We start from the raw sequence: 13,184 nt of genomic DNA, 5'->3' as shown, positions 1-13,184 counted from the left end.
GCTTTTGGTTTGGGAATATACAGTAAGTTTTCATAGGCACACACTCATGCACACAAGTTCTAATGAAGTTGGTAACAACTGCAGCATACTCATCCAGATTCAAGGATGAATCCCTGAATACAGTCCAGTCCACTGATTCAAAGCAGTCCTGTAGGTGCTTCTGTGCTTCCCTTGTCCATACCTTCTTGGTCCTCACTACTGGTGCTGCAGACTCTGCCTGTACTTAGGGAGTAGAAGTACAGCCAGGTGATCAGACTTCCCAAAGTGAGGATGTGGAATAGCACAGTAGGCATTTTGATGGTGGTGAAACAATGGTCCAGTGTGCTGTTTGCTCTGATACTACAAAAGATTTGTTGATTGTAATTATTTTGTGACTTTTTCAAACTGGCCTGGTTAAAATCCCCAAAATGATAGTGAAGGCATCAGCGTGTGCTGTTTCATGCATATTGATCCCATTGCTCATATCATCTAGAGTCTATTTGTCATTAACCTGAGGTGGAATATATACTGCTACCAAAATGATTGCTGAAATCTCCCATAGTAGGTAAAATGGACGGCACTTAATTGCCAGATACTCCAGGTCTGGTGAGCAGAATTGGGACGTCTCTGATACATTTGTGCACCAAGAGGAGTTGACCATGAGGCATTCACCTTCACCTCTGCTTTTGAGAGACATGACAGCGTATATGCTGACGGCGTGTAGAGAAGCTGTCAATCTGACTCGCTGCATCCGGTACAGAAGGTGTTAACCAGGATTCTATGAGACAAAGGGTGCAAGTGGTCCTAATATCCCCCTGATACAGCACCTGAGCTCTAAAATTTTTGATTTTATTTACTAGAGACTGTATGCTTGCCAGCAAGTAGTCGGTACTGGGAGTCGAAAACCCTGTTTTCCTAAATGCACCTTTGTTGCTGACCTGCAGCCATAGTTCCATCACGAGTCTGACGAGAAGTACGACCACAACCAACATTGTTTCTGTCAGTTTTAACCAGTGTTAGATTGTTCGATCGCATTAAAAAATGTTCATTAACAGTACAGACTATTGAAGTAGTGGTGATTCTCAGTTGTATCAGGCTAAAACGGGACTATTTAATCATACCCATTGAGCTGTGCTGCAATGAGATTGCCTTCAAGGCGTCCTGGAAGTAGTTTTGATCCAAAATGTTGATTGTCCATTTTCCTCTGCAAATGTTGTCTGACCCATTGAGTTCCTCCAACATTGTAATTGTTGCAAAAGATTGGAGCATCTGCATCTTCTGTCTTTAAAAGGCAGAAGAGATTTGGGTTTTTTTTTACACAGATTTTCAGCATCTACTCCTTTTGTTTTTGGAAACTGTTTTTCTGAATTCTACAGTCATCCCATGTCCATACCAACTGTCCCAAACTATCTGAATCAGGACCACCTCCAATCAGATCTGGAATATCCCAGCTTCAAAAGGAAGCAGTGTGAGATTCCGAATGAACTGCTTCCTGTCCTTTCCTCCAGAGTTTAGTCATGCCAAGAGGCAGGTTCAGGAGTGCCTCAGGAATTATTAGCATTCTTAGTCAAATATATTTTCTTAATCTCCAGAACCATGGTCAGGAAAGCTGAGCCAATCCTGTCTTTAATGAATATAAAATTCAACCAATAAATGAATATTTCAAGGCACTCCAATACTTTTTTTGTGATATTTCTAAAGTTTACCGAAGAACAATGTATTTCGAAGTTCTAAATAAATAGCATACTTGGTTGGAAAATAAGGCAATTTAATCTTATTTGAAGCAAGTTGTCTCCAATTCAGGGAGAATCTCTCGGAAGTATCACCAATCTATTCACTGAATAATTCTTTTCATTCACATTAAACAATTCTTGATTTATATTCTAGATACGGACAAACAATGCTGCAGGTGCTTTTAATCACAGTTGTTATCAAAATTTCCCTGATGTACTATTGAGCAGATCACAAGAAAGAGAAAAAACTCAGTTGCCACTATCTCACATATGTAACTTTTTTTCAAATGAAGCTTTGGGAATTCAATGGCCAACATCTTTTGATGTCTTTTGGTAGTGGCAAAGATATTCATATAATCTCAAAGGACATTAGAAAGCAGTTTTTCACTTCAACTCCAGAGAAATGAATTAATACAAACTGAGAATTTGAAATCTATGAACAATGAAAATTATTAACTATCCAGACTACACGTAGAAAACTGTAGCAGTTGTCTCAATGAGTCTGTAACAACTCTTCTGAAGAACAGGTCAGTTATTCCTACTGTCCTTTGTATCAATGTAGATTTCTGATTCTCTTTTTAGGGCTCCTATTCAGTCTGTACCCACCATCCTATTAGGCAGCCTATTTCAAAATCTGAGAGCTTGATACATAAAGATCTTTTATAATTGCCACATCTGTCTTTCCTGCCAATCATTTTAAAATTTCTCCCTTTGAAAATAAATCGATCATCCATTGTAAATAATATCTTTTTTTCCTCTATCTTTCTTCCTGATTTTAATGTTTATGTCTTTTATTGGTTTATTAGGGACAGCCACAAATACTCTCATCTCTCCTTGTAGCTATAAACCCTGGAACCATTCTAAAAAAATCTTCTATATTAAAGACTTTGCACAAGGTGCTAAGAATTGAACATAATATTCCAGCTGGCACAGCTTGAGCACAACTTCTTGGCTTTTTTATCCCCCTTTATGTCCTGATTTATAAATTACAAGACTTCATATAGTTCAGGTGTTTCCAAGCTTTTCTGCTAAATTCAGAGATTTGTGAACATTCTTCCCAAGGCCATTACCACTTTCTGATAAAGGACTGCCAACTTGAAATGCTAACACTATTTCTCATTCCTCAGAGACTGTCTGATCTGTTGAGTGTTGCCAACATTTTCTGTTTCATTTCAGGTCTCCAGCACCTTTGGGTCTTTTGATTTTACTCTCCGTTCTTTTGTCCCTTGTAAAGTTGCACCTGTCAGTTAGTTACATGACTTTTTGACTGCTTCATTCTTCCAGTCTGTCTATTTATCATTGATGCATACTATTATTTTTCTCGCAGTTTGCTTCACTTTCAACAGTTAGATGATGAGTGCATTTCAAGATTGTACCCTATACCTAGGTTCAAGTTATTAATGTATATCAAAAAGCTGGGAGGGGAACGTCAGGGGGTGGGTGGGAATGAGGCTAATTATAAAAGACCCCATTACTGAAGCTAAGAGAAGTCAACTCTGTACCTTGTTATACTCTATAAAGAAAGTCTCTTTCTGTACTATTGTCCTTTCTGTCCCTTAGTTAATCTGGAATTCGTGTCGATATTGTCCATGGGCTTCAATTTTCTGCAGAAAGTCAATATGCAAAACTTTATCCAGCATCCTTAGGAAACCCACATGATGAACATTAAACTCAATGGTTTCATCTGCCATATATCAAACAAAACTTCAATTGATAATGAACTAAAATGTTAACATATCTATAAGTCTATCTTTCATGCTTATGCAGGGTGGTTTTCCTTTTCCTGAACTATTGTTTCTGACAGTAAGTCAACAGTGTGTAATCACAAGTTTTATTATTCTGCTGTCAATATTAGGTTTATACATTGACACTTATGAAAACATGCAACAAAGTGTGGGTTTTTAAGGTGTACTGGGCCCATAAAATGAAAATGAGAATACATGTATTAAAATGTGGAAATGATAATCCAATTAATATATAAAATCAGATTATAGTGGACATGATATTACTAGTTGTTAAGTTATTTTTATATTAGAAATGTCAGTCATAAACAATAAAATTACACTAAAATATTTTGATGTGATGACAGGCTAACCTGGTTTCTTTCATGAGAGAGACTGATTGTCATTAATTATTCGTAGTTCCTGAATTACAGTTGTCAAATCACTTTCCTCTCTTTTGATTCATATATTCTACACATTCAGTTCGGATGCCTTGCTGTTTCACTTTGAACTGAGAGGAACAGGACTACAGAAATTTGTTGTTACAGAATTACCCGTGAAGGTTAATGCAAGATGTTAAGCATCTTTTGATATTCTTAACTAACTTCTATAGTTACTTTGGTGCAACTGAGAATTCTGTAGCAGCATCATACTGATTTTCTATTAGTGACAGATAAGTGCATTAGGGGTCAATGGACACATTCTTTTACATCTAAATAAGTATACAGATAAGCAAAGTTAAACTCACACATTGATTAGATTAGATTTATTTCTCACATGTACATTGAAACATACAGTGAAATGCGCCACTTGTGTTAACAAACAACACAACCTAAGGATGTGCTGGGAGCAGGCCCCAGGTATTTCCAGTGCCAACTTAGCATGTCCATGATGTTCAGCAGAACAACACACAACAAGCAACAACAACAAAATAGCAACAGCAAAGCAAACCCTTTTCCCACCCTCCCGCCTGCGCACACAGTTGTGACTCCAACCCCAAGACAAGCTGCCTCCAGATCTCCCTGAAGACTATTGAAGAGACGGGTTGATTTTAATAGGATATATTTTTAAATTCTGGATAATCCATTAAAGTAAGGATAGAAAATGTGGGCCTAACATTCAGTTAATTAATCTCATGTTAATCTTTATACATGAGAAGATGAAATAGTATGTGTGGGGAGAAATGCTGCCAGTTAATATTATTGTTTATTGTAGCTTCTTAAAATTATAAAGCTAAATACTGAAAAATTCAGCACCTAAGAACTATCTAAATATAAAGGTACACTTTGTTTCTGTGTGTCCATTAGATCGAATGAGATATTTATTGACTATAAAGGAAGCTCTTCTCGTTCACTGATTTGTGTCTGTTACGGATTTTATTCTCACAGATATACAGGATATCGATTTTCCAATGGATATGTGTGGACTGAGTTATAAAATACAAACTAAACAATCAGCTTAGCCATGAATGGTTTGCTCAAAAAGCTTCATTGAAAAAATAGTTTATTTTTGTATGAGATGCTTATATTTTGTGGTAAAATAACATTGACTTTCATCCTACTAGTTTATAGTTAAAGCACAGAAAAACAAAACCGCCATCAACTACCTAGCCTAAAACCTGTCATTCCTACTCAAAGTCAAAATTGATTTTATTGTCATCTGCGTATGTACATGTATGCACGGATGCAATTAAAAACTTACTTGTGGCAACTTCACAGACACATAGCATCATATAATCAGCATTCACAAGAAAAACAGACATTTAAACAAAAATTGTAAACAATTTTTTCCAAGAAAACCCACAGTACAAAAAATATGAAGTCCATTTTAGTGCAAGTTGGTCAGTGTTTATAGACTTGCTGAACTGTAGTGGTGATTAAGTTTTGCCAATTGGTTCAAGAACTGAATGGTTGAAGGGAAGTAGCTGTTCTTCAATCTGGTGGTGTGGGACTTCAAGCTTCTGTAACTCCTGCCCAAAGCTAGCTGAGAAAGGATGGCATGGCCTGAGCAGTGGAGATGCTTGATATTAGATATTGCCTTCTTGAGGCATTGCCTCCTGTAGATATTACCAATGGTGGGGAGGGATGTGGTCATGATGTATTGGACAGAGTCCACTATTCATTGCAGTTTCTTACATTCCAGCACATTTGAATTGGTGCACCAGACCATGATGCAAACACAGATACTTTCAACAGTGTATCTGTAGAAAGTTTATTCGATGATAAGCCAAATCTCTTTAACCTCCAGCACCCAGGGCATGCTCTTTTCTTCTGTTCTAATCAGGTAGGAGGTACAGCTGCCTGAAGGCACACACTCAGTGATTCAGGAACAGCTTCTTCCCCTCTACCATCTGATTCCTAAATGGACATTGAAACCTTGAACACTACTTCACTTTTGTAATATATTTTATTTCTGTTTTTGCACAATTTTTAATCTATTCAATATACGTATACTGCAATTGATTTACTTATTTTTTTTCTTCATATATGTATTGCATTGAACAGCTGCTGCTAAGTTAACAAATTTCACAACACATGCCGGTTGATAAAAACCTGATTCTGATTCTGATACTGATACTGGCCTCCTAATAAAGTAAAGATGCTGGCTTGCTTTGCTTATCAGTACATCTAGGTGCTATGCCCAGGGCATGCCATCCGATATGGCAATGCCCAGGAGCTTAAAGCTATGGACTCACTCAACCACCTATCCTGCAATGTAATCTGGTGCATATTCAACTTGCTTTCCCTTCCTGAAGACAACAATAGGTTCTTTAATTTTGCAGGTATTGAACAAGAGATTGTTTTGGCACTCAACCAGGTGCCCAACCTCGCTCTGGTAAGCTGATTCTTCTAACAACAAATTTTCAGCAATGTGAAGATGGCATCAGAGCTGTGCTTCGCTACACATTCATGCGTGTGTAGGAAGTAGAGCAGAGCTTAAGCACACAACCTGCGTTGATGGTCAGTAAGGAGGAGGTCTTGTTACCAATACCCACTGATTAAAGTCTGCCGATGAGAAAACGAAGTATTCATTTACAGAGGTACAAAGGCTCAGGTCGAAGATGAAGAAGCTTGAAGATTACTTGGATGGAATGATTGCGTTGAATCTCTAGTTGTAGTCAATGAACAGCAGCATAGTGTACAAGTTTCTGTTGTCCAGATGATCCAGAGAAGAATGAAATGCCAAATAAATCACATCTGCTGTCAACCCTTTGTGGTGTAGGCAAGCTGGAGAGGATTCAGGTAATCTCTGAGGCAGGATTTGTGCCATAACCATGCTCTCAAAGCAATTCATAATGGTTGATATAAGTGCCACTGGACAGTAGTCAGTGGACCAGGTCACCATGCTCTTCTTGGCACCGGTACAATGGATGCCTTTTTGAAGTAAATGGTAACCTCAGACTTCAGAGGTCATGCCTCTCCACAGTTGTACCACTTCCTTTTAAATTCAGAGTCACTCCTTGAATTAAAGAGACATTGACTCATAGAGTTGGGAAATAGGGCCTTTGTCTTGCCCAGTCTGTTCTCACAATAAAACCATTTACACTAATCCTACACCTATCACATTTTATTCTCCCCATATTCCTATCACTCACCTATGTATTAGGGACAATTGACAGTGGCCAATGGGCAAACCAACCTACACATTTTTGGGATGCAGGAAGAAACCAAACCACCAAGAGGAAACCCACACAGTCACAGGGAAAATGGGCACACTCCACACATACATTACTGGAAGTCAGAATTAAACCTAGGTCACTGCACCACTGGGTCACCTCTACCTACTGGTCACCTATCTGATATCGGCTCATGAAATTTTGTTTGTTAACAACCTAGTGAATTGCTTTGGAATGTTTAACTATGATAAAGGTGGAAGCTGTTATTATTGATGAAAAGGTGTCCATTTTTATTACTCGTCTTTCAATTCTTTGCTGAGAGTTACGTAAACTCTGGAGGAGAAGATGGTGGCGGGACAGCAGCGTGCGCGGCCACTTCGGTGGTGATGTCTGATATCTGTCAAGTAGGGGACCGTGCACAATTCTGATTTGATGGAGACAGACGTGAGGGTATGGAGGAACATCTGGAAAACTTCTGAAATGCCCGCTTCGCTGCCGCTGCTACTGTGTGGTAACCGGAATCTCCAGAGCAGAAGGCCCCGAAATCCTCGGCTTTGCATGTTTCAGCGGCCGGGACGAGGTCGAGGGCGCTCGACAGAGAATGGCACTCAGAAGGCTGTATCGGAGAGGCTGGTTGGAAGTTCGAAGTTTTCGGACAGATGGACTCAGTGACGGCTGTGGTCGGCTGCTTCCAAGGCATCGGCAAGTTGAGTCCAGGGAAACATTGTATCATTTCTTAATGCATGTATGCATTTCTAAATGACAATAAAAGAGGATTGAGTGTTCTCATAATCTAATCTATTCTAATCTAAAAGTCTATGTAGAGTTCATTCAGTGGATTTTTCCTTTTGATCAGTAAATTGGGTAGCTGGCTATAACTGACTTAGCATAGTTTAATCATGAAGTCAGTTGGGTTTGATGCAAAACAAGTGAAGAGATTATCAGTTCTGTTAACATATGATCATCCATCTCCACTCATCTCCATGCTCCATGAACTTTTCCTTATATAGAACAACTTCTCTATTGGCTTCAGTTACCATCAGAGAGAGGAGTAGAACGAGACCATTTGACCCATCGAGTCTGCTGTGCCATCTCATCATGGCTGATCCTTTTTTTTTCCCTCCTCAGCCCCACTCCCTGGCATTCTCCCCATAACCTTTGATGCTGTGTCGAATCAAGAACTGATCAAGCTCTGCCTTAAATATGCCCAACGACCTGGCCTCCACAGCTGCCTGTGGTAATAAATTCCACAAATTCACCACCCTCTGGCTAAAGAAATTTCTCTGCATATCTGTTTTAAATAGATGCCCCTCTATCCTGAAGATGTGCCATCTTGTCCTAGACTCCCCCACCATGGGAAACATCATTTCCATATCTACTCTGTCTCAACCTTTCAAACATTTGAAAGGTTTCAGTGAGATCCCCCCTCATTTTTTAAATTCCAGCAAGTACAGACCCAGAGCTATCAAACATTCCCTGTATGATAGCCCTTTCATTCCCAGAATCATCCTTGTGAACCTCCAAGGGTTCTACATTGTGTCCTATGCATGTCTCCTTTTCCCCTGTGATATGAAAAACATTTTTTGTTCCCATCTTGTTCAGAAGCACACAATCAGATCTTTTCTCCAGCACACTGATGACATGGTTGCACTTCCTACTCTTGCCACAGTCTGGAAATTTTAATTATTCTTCGCCAACACACAGAATGCTGGAGGAACTCAGCAAGCTAGGCAACATCCGTGTAATACATACAATTATATGTACAGCACCACCAAAGATATGAATGGTTACTCAATTATAACAATAAAAAGGATAGCTATGGCTGGATTTTGCACAAAATTGACTTCCTCGGGATGAATCAGAACTTTGAACTCTGTGCTGTCTCTAGACATGTTTAAATCAATAGAATGATGCATTAGCAGTGGACCAATCGATTCACAGAGAGAGAAAGAGACAGAGAGAGAGCTTCACACAAGTCGGGGAGAAAAGTTTAAAAAACGAGTGTTTTTTGGGGCTCGGTGCACTAGCGGTGGACCAATCGATTAGCGATTCATTAACAGGAGCAAATAAAAGTAAAGCAGGGTCAAAGCGGAACGGCCATTGTGTGAGTGGACCAGCGCAGGAGTGGGAACTTGAGGCTTTGGCTCAAGTGACACAGGTAAGTAGCAGCTAAGGCTTTGGTAGTGGTTGAATAAAAAGCCACCAAATTACAGCTAATTAAATAAAGTAGGGATGATGCAGGATCGGGTGATTTGCTGTAGCTACATGATGTGGGAGCTGGTGAACCCCATTGTGGTTCCTGGTGACCACATCTGCAGAAAGTGTTGGCTGCTTGAGGAATTCAGGCTCAAGGTTGAGGAACTTAGGCTCAAAGTTGATGACCTGGAATCTGAGGTTCAAACAGCGACACATCAGGGAGGGAGAGAGTTACCTGGTTTCTCTGTTTCAGGAGGTAGTCACACCCATTAGATTAGCTGCCTCAAATTTGGTCTGTGGTCAGGGACAGGAGGGTGTCACAGTGAATAAGGCGGGTGGTGGGATCCAAAAGACAGTGCTGGAGAACCCTCAGCCCTTGAGCTTGTCCAACAGGTCTGAGATTCTTGCTCCTTGTGTGGATGAGAGTGGGAGCTGTAGGAAGGATGAGCAACCTAACTGTGGCACCATGGTTCAGGAGCCATTCAAGAGGGGGTAGAGAAGAGAAATGTAGTGGTAATTGAGGATAGTAAAGTCAGGAGAATAGAGAGAGTTCTCTGTCGCGATGACAGAGTGTTGCCTGCCTGGTGCCAGGGTTTGGGACATCCTATCTGACCTGCAGAGGAATTTGCAATGGGAGGGGAAAGAGCCAGTTGTCACGGTCCATGTGGCTACCAATGACATAAGTAGAATGAGGAAAGAGGTTCTGCTGAGGGAATTTGAGCGGCTAGGAAATAAAAAGGCAGAACCAAAAAGGAGGTAATCTCTGGATTACTACTGAGCCACATGCGAATTAGCACAGGGTCAAGAAGATTAGAGAGTTAACTGTGTGACTCAGGGATTGGTGTGAAAGAAGTAGGTTTGGATTCATGGGAAAGTGACACCAGTATTGGGGAAGGAGGGAACTGTACCAATGGGATGGGCTCCACCTGAACTGTGATGGGACCCGGATCCTATTGAATCACATAACTAGGGCTATGGAAAGGGCTTTAAACTAAATAGTAGGGGTTGGGTTCAACAGATTGGAGAAGTATGGATAAAGTCAAAGAGAAAAGTGTGGATAAAGCTAAAGTAAAAGCAAAAGATAAAGAAGAGAAAAGTAAGAGTGTAGTGAAGAAAAGTCAAATGCAAAAGAGAAAAAGATTACAAGATTTTAAAGCACGATGAGTGTAAGGGCACTTTATCTGAATGCCCATTGTATTCGAAACAAGGTCAGTGAATTTGTGGCACAAATTAGTGCAAAGAGGTATGATTTAGTTTCCGTTACAGAGATGTGGTTGCAGGATGGAGAGGATTGTGAATTAAATATCCAAGGATATTAGGTAATACGGAAGGCCAGGCAGAAAGGTAAGGGAGGCGGGGTAGTACTCTAAATTAAGGATGAGATCAGGGTGATTGTGAGAGACAATAAAAGATCTAAGAAGCAGAATGTTGAATCCATCTGGGTAGAGGTTACGAATAGTATGGGGGAAAAAAATCACTGGTGGGATCTGTCTATTGGCCACCGTATAATCACATCACAGTGGCACAGGCAATAGACAGAGGAATATCTAAGGCATGTAAAAATGGAACAGCAGTTATTGTGGGGGACTTTTAACTTGCACATAGATTGGGTGATTTAAGTTGGTTGAGGCAGTCTTGAGAAGGACTTCATAGAATGTATCCGTGGTGGCTTTCTTGAACAGCATGTTACTGAACCTACATGGGAACGTGTTATCTTAGATCTGGTCCTGTGCAATGAGGCAGGTAAATTTAGTGATCTTGTAGTTAGGGATCCTCTTGGAAAGAGTGATCACAGTATGATTAAGTTTCTCATACAAATGGAGGGTGCAATAGTTCAATCAAAAACCAATGTATTAAGCCTAAACAATGAAGACTGCAATGGGGCGAGGGAGGATTTGGCTAGTGTAGACTGGGAACACAGGCTATATGGTGGGATGGTTGAGGAACAATGGAAGACTTTCAAAGGATTTTCACAGTGCTCAACAAGAGTATATTCCATTTAAAAGCAAAGAGAGTAAGGATATGGAGAGCCAGCCTTGAATGACTAAGGAAATAAAAGAAGGCATCAAACTAGAAGCTCTTGTGTACAAAGTTGCCAAGAGTAGTGGGAAACTGAAAGATTGGGAAAACTTTAAAAAGCAACAAAAAACCACTAAGCGAGCAATAAAGAAAGGGAAGATAGATTATGAAAATAAACTAGCACAAAATATAAAACAAGACAGTAGAAGTTTTTATAATTATATAAAACAAAAAAGGGTGGATGAAGTGAACGTAGGTCGCTTGGAGGACGAGATGGGGAAATTGATATTGGGTAATGAGGAAATGGCCGAGGCTTTGAATGACTATATTGTGTTGGTTTTCACGGTGGAGGACACATCTAATGTACCAAAGAGAGATGTTATGGATACGATGTGAGGTGAGGACATCGATATAATAGCTATCATTAAAGAGGTAGTGCTGAGCAAACTTGTGGGACTGAAGATAGGTAAGTCCCCTGGTCCTGATGGAATGCATCTCAGGGTACTGAAAGAAATGGCAGAGGTTATAGTAGAGGCTTTGGTGATAATTTACCAAAATTCTCTGAACTCTGGGCAGGTCCTGGCAGATTGGAAGACAGTGAATAGCACACCACTGTTCAAAAAAGGATGTAGGCAAAAGGCAGGTAACTATAGGCCAGTTAGTTTAACATCTGTAGTTGGGAAAATGCTTGAAGTTATCATTAAAGCAGAAATAGCGAGGTGTCTGGAAAGAAATGGATCCATCAGATAGACACAGCATGGATTCAGCAAAGGCAGGTCTTGTTTAGCAAACTTACTGGAGTTCTTTGTGTATATAATGAGCCCTGTGGATAAAGGGAAACAGATAGAGTTATTTACCTGGATTTCCAAAAGGTGTTCAATAAAGTGCTGCATAAAAGTCTTATCCATAAGATAAGGAGGCATAGAGTTGGGGGTAATGTATTAGCATGGATAACTAATAGAATGCAGAGAGCTGGGATACATGGATGTTACTCTGGTTGGCAATCAGTGGTGAGCAGTGTGCCACAGGAGTCAGTGCTGGGCCTGCAACTGTTCATGATATACATTAATGATCTGGAAGAGGGGACAGAGTGTAGTCTATCTAAATTTGCTGATGACACTAAATTATGTGGAAAAGCAAATTGTGCAGAGGACACGGAGAGTCTGCAGAGATTTATAGATAGGTTAAGTGAGTGGGCAAGGGTCAGGCAGGTAGACTACAATGTTGGTAAATGTGAGGTCATCTACTTTGGAAGGAAAAATGAAAGAGCCAATTATTATTTAAATGGTAAAAAATTGCAGCATCCTGCTGTGCAGAGGGTCTTGGGGGGTGGCTGTGTATGAATCACATCAGGTTGGTTTACAGGTGCAGCAGGCTATCAAGAAGGCAAATGGACTGTTGGCCTTCATTGCTAGAGGGATTGAATTTAAGAGCAGAGAGATCATGCTGCAACTGTACAGGGTACTGGTGAGGCTGCATCTGGAGTACTGTGTGCAGTACTGGTCTCCTTACTTGAGGAAGGATATATTGGCTTTGGAGGCAGTGCAGAGGAGATTCACCAGGGTGATTCCAGAGATGAGAGGGTTGAGTCACTGGAATTCAAAAGAATGAGAGCAGATCTTATAGAAACATAAAATTATGAAAGGAATAGATAAGATAGAGGCAGGAAAGTCATTTCCACCGGTAGGTGAGACTAGAACTAGGGGACAAAGCCTCAAGATTCGGGGAGTATATTTAGGACTAAGATGAGGAAGAACTGCTTTTCCCGGAGAGTGGTGAATCTGTGAAATTCTCTGCCCAATGAAGCAGTGGAGGCTACCTCAGTAAGTATATTTAAGACAAGGTTGAATAGATATTTGCATTGTAGGGGAATTAAGAGTTATGGGGAAAAGGTAGGTAGGTAGAGATGTGTCAATGGCC

This window comes from Mobula birostris, chromosome 2 (assembly GCF_030028105.1).
Source record: "Mobula birostris isolate sMobBir1 chromosome 2, sMobBir1.hap1, whole genome shotgun sequence".
Lineage (NCBI taxonomy): Eukaryota > Metazoa > Chordata > Chondrichthyes > Myliobatiformes > Myliobatidae > Mobula > Mobula birostris.
The sequence above is the reverse complement of the archived record's forward strand: the minus strand, read 5'-3'. Positions refer to the sequence as shown.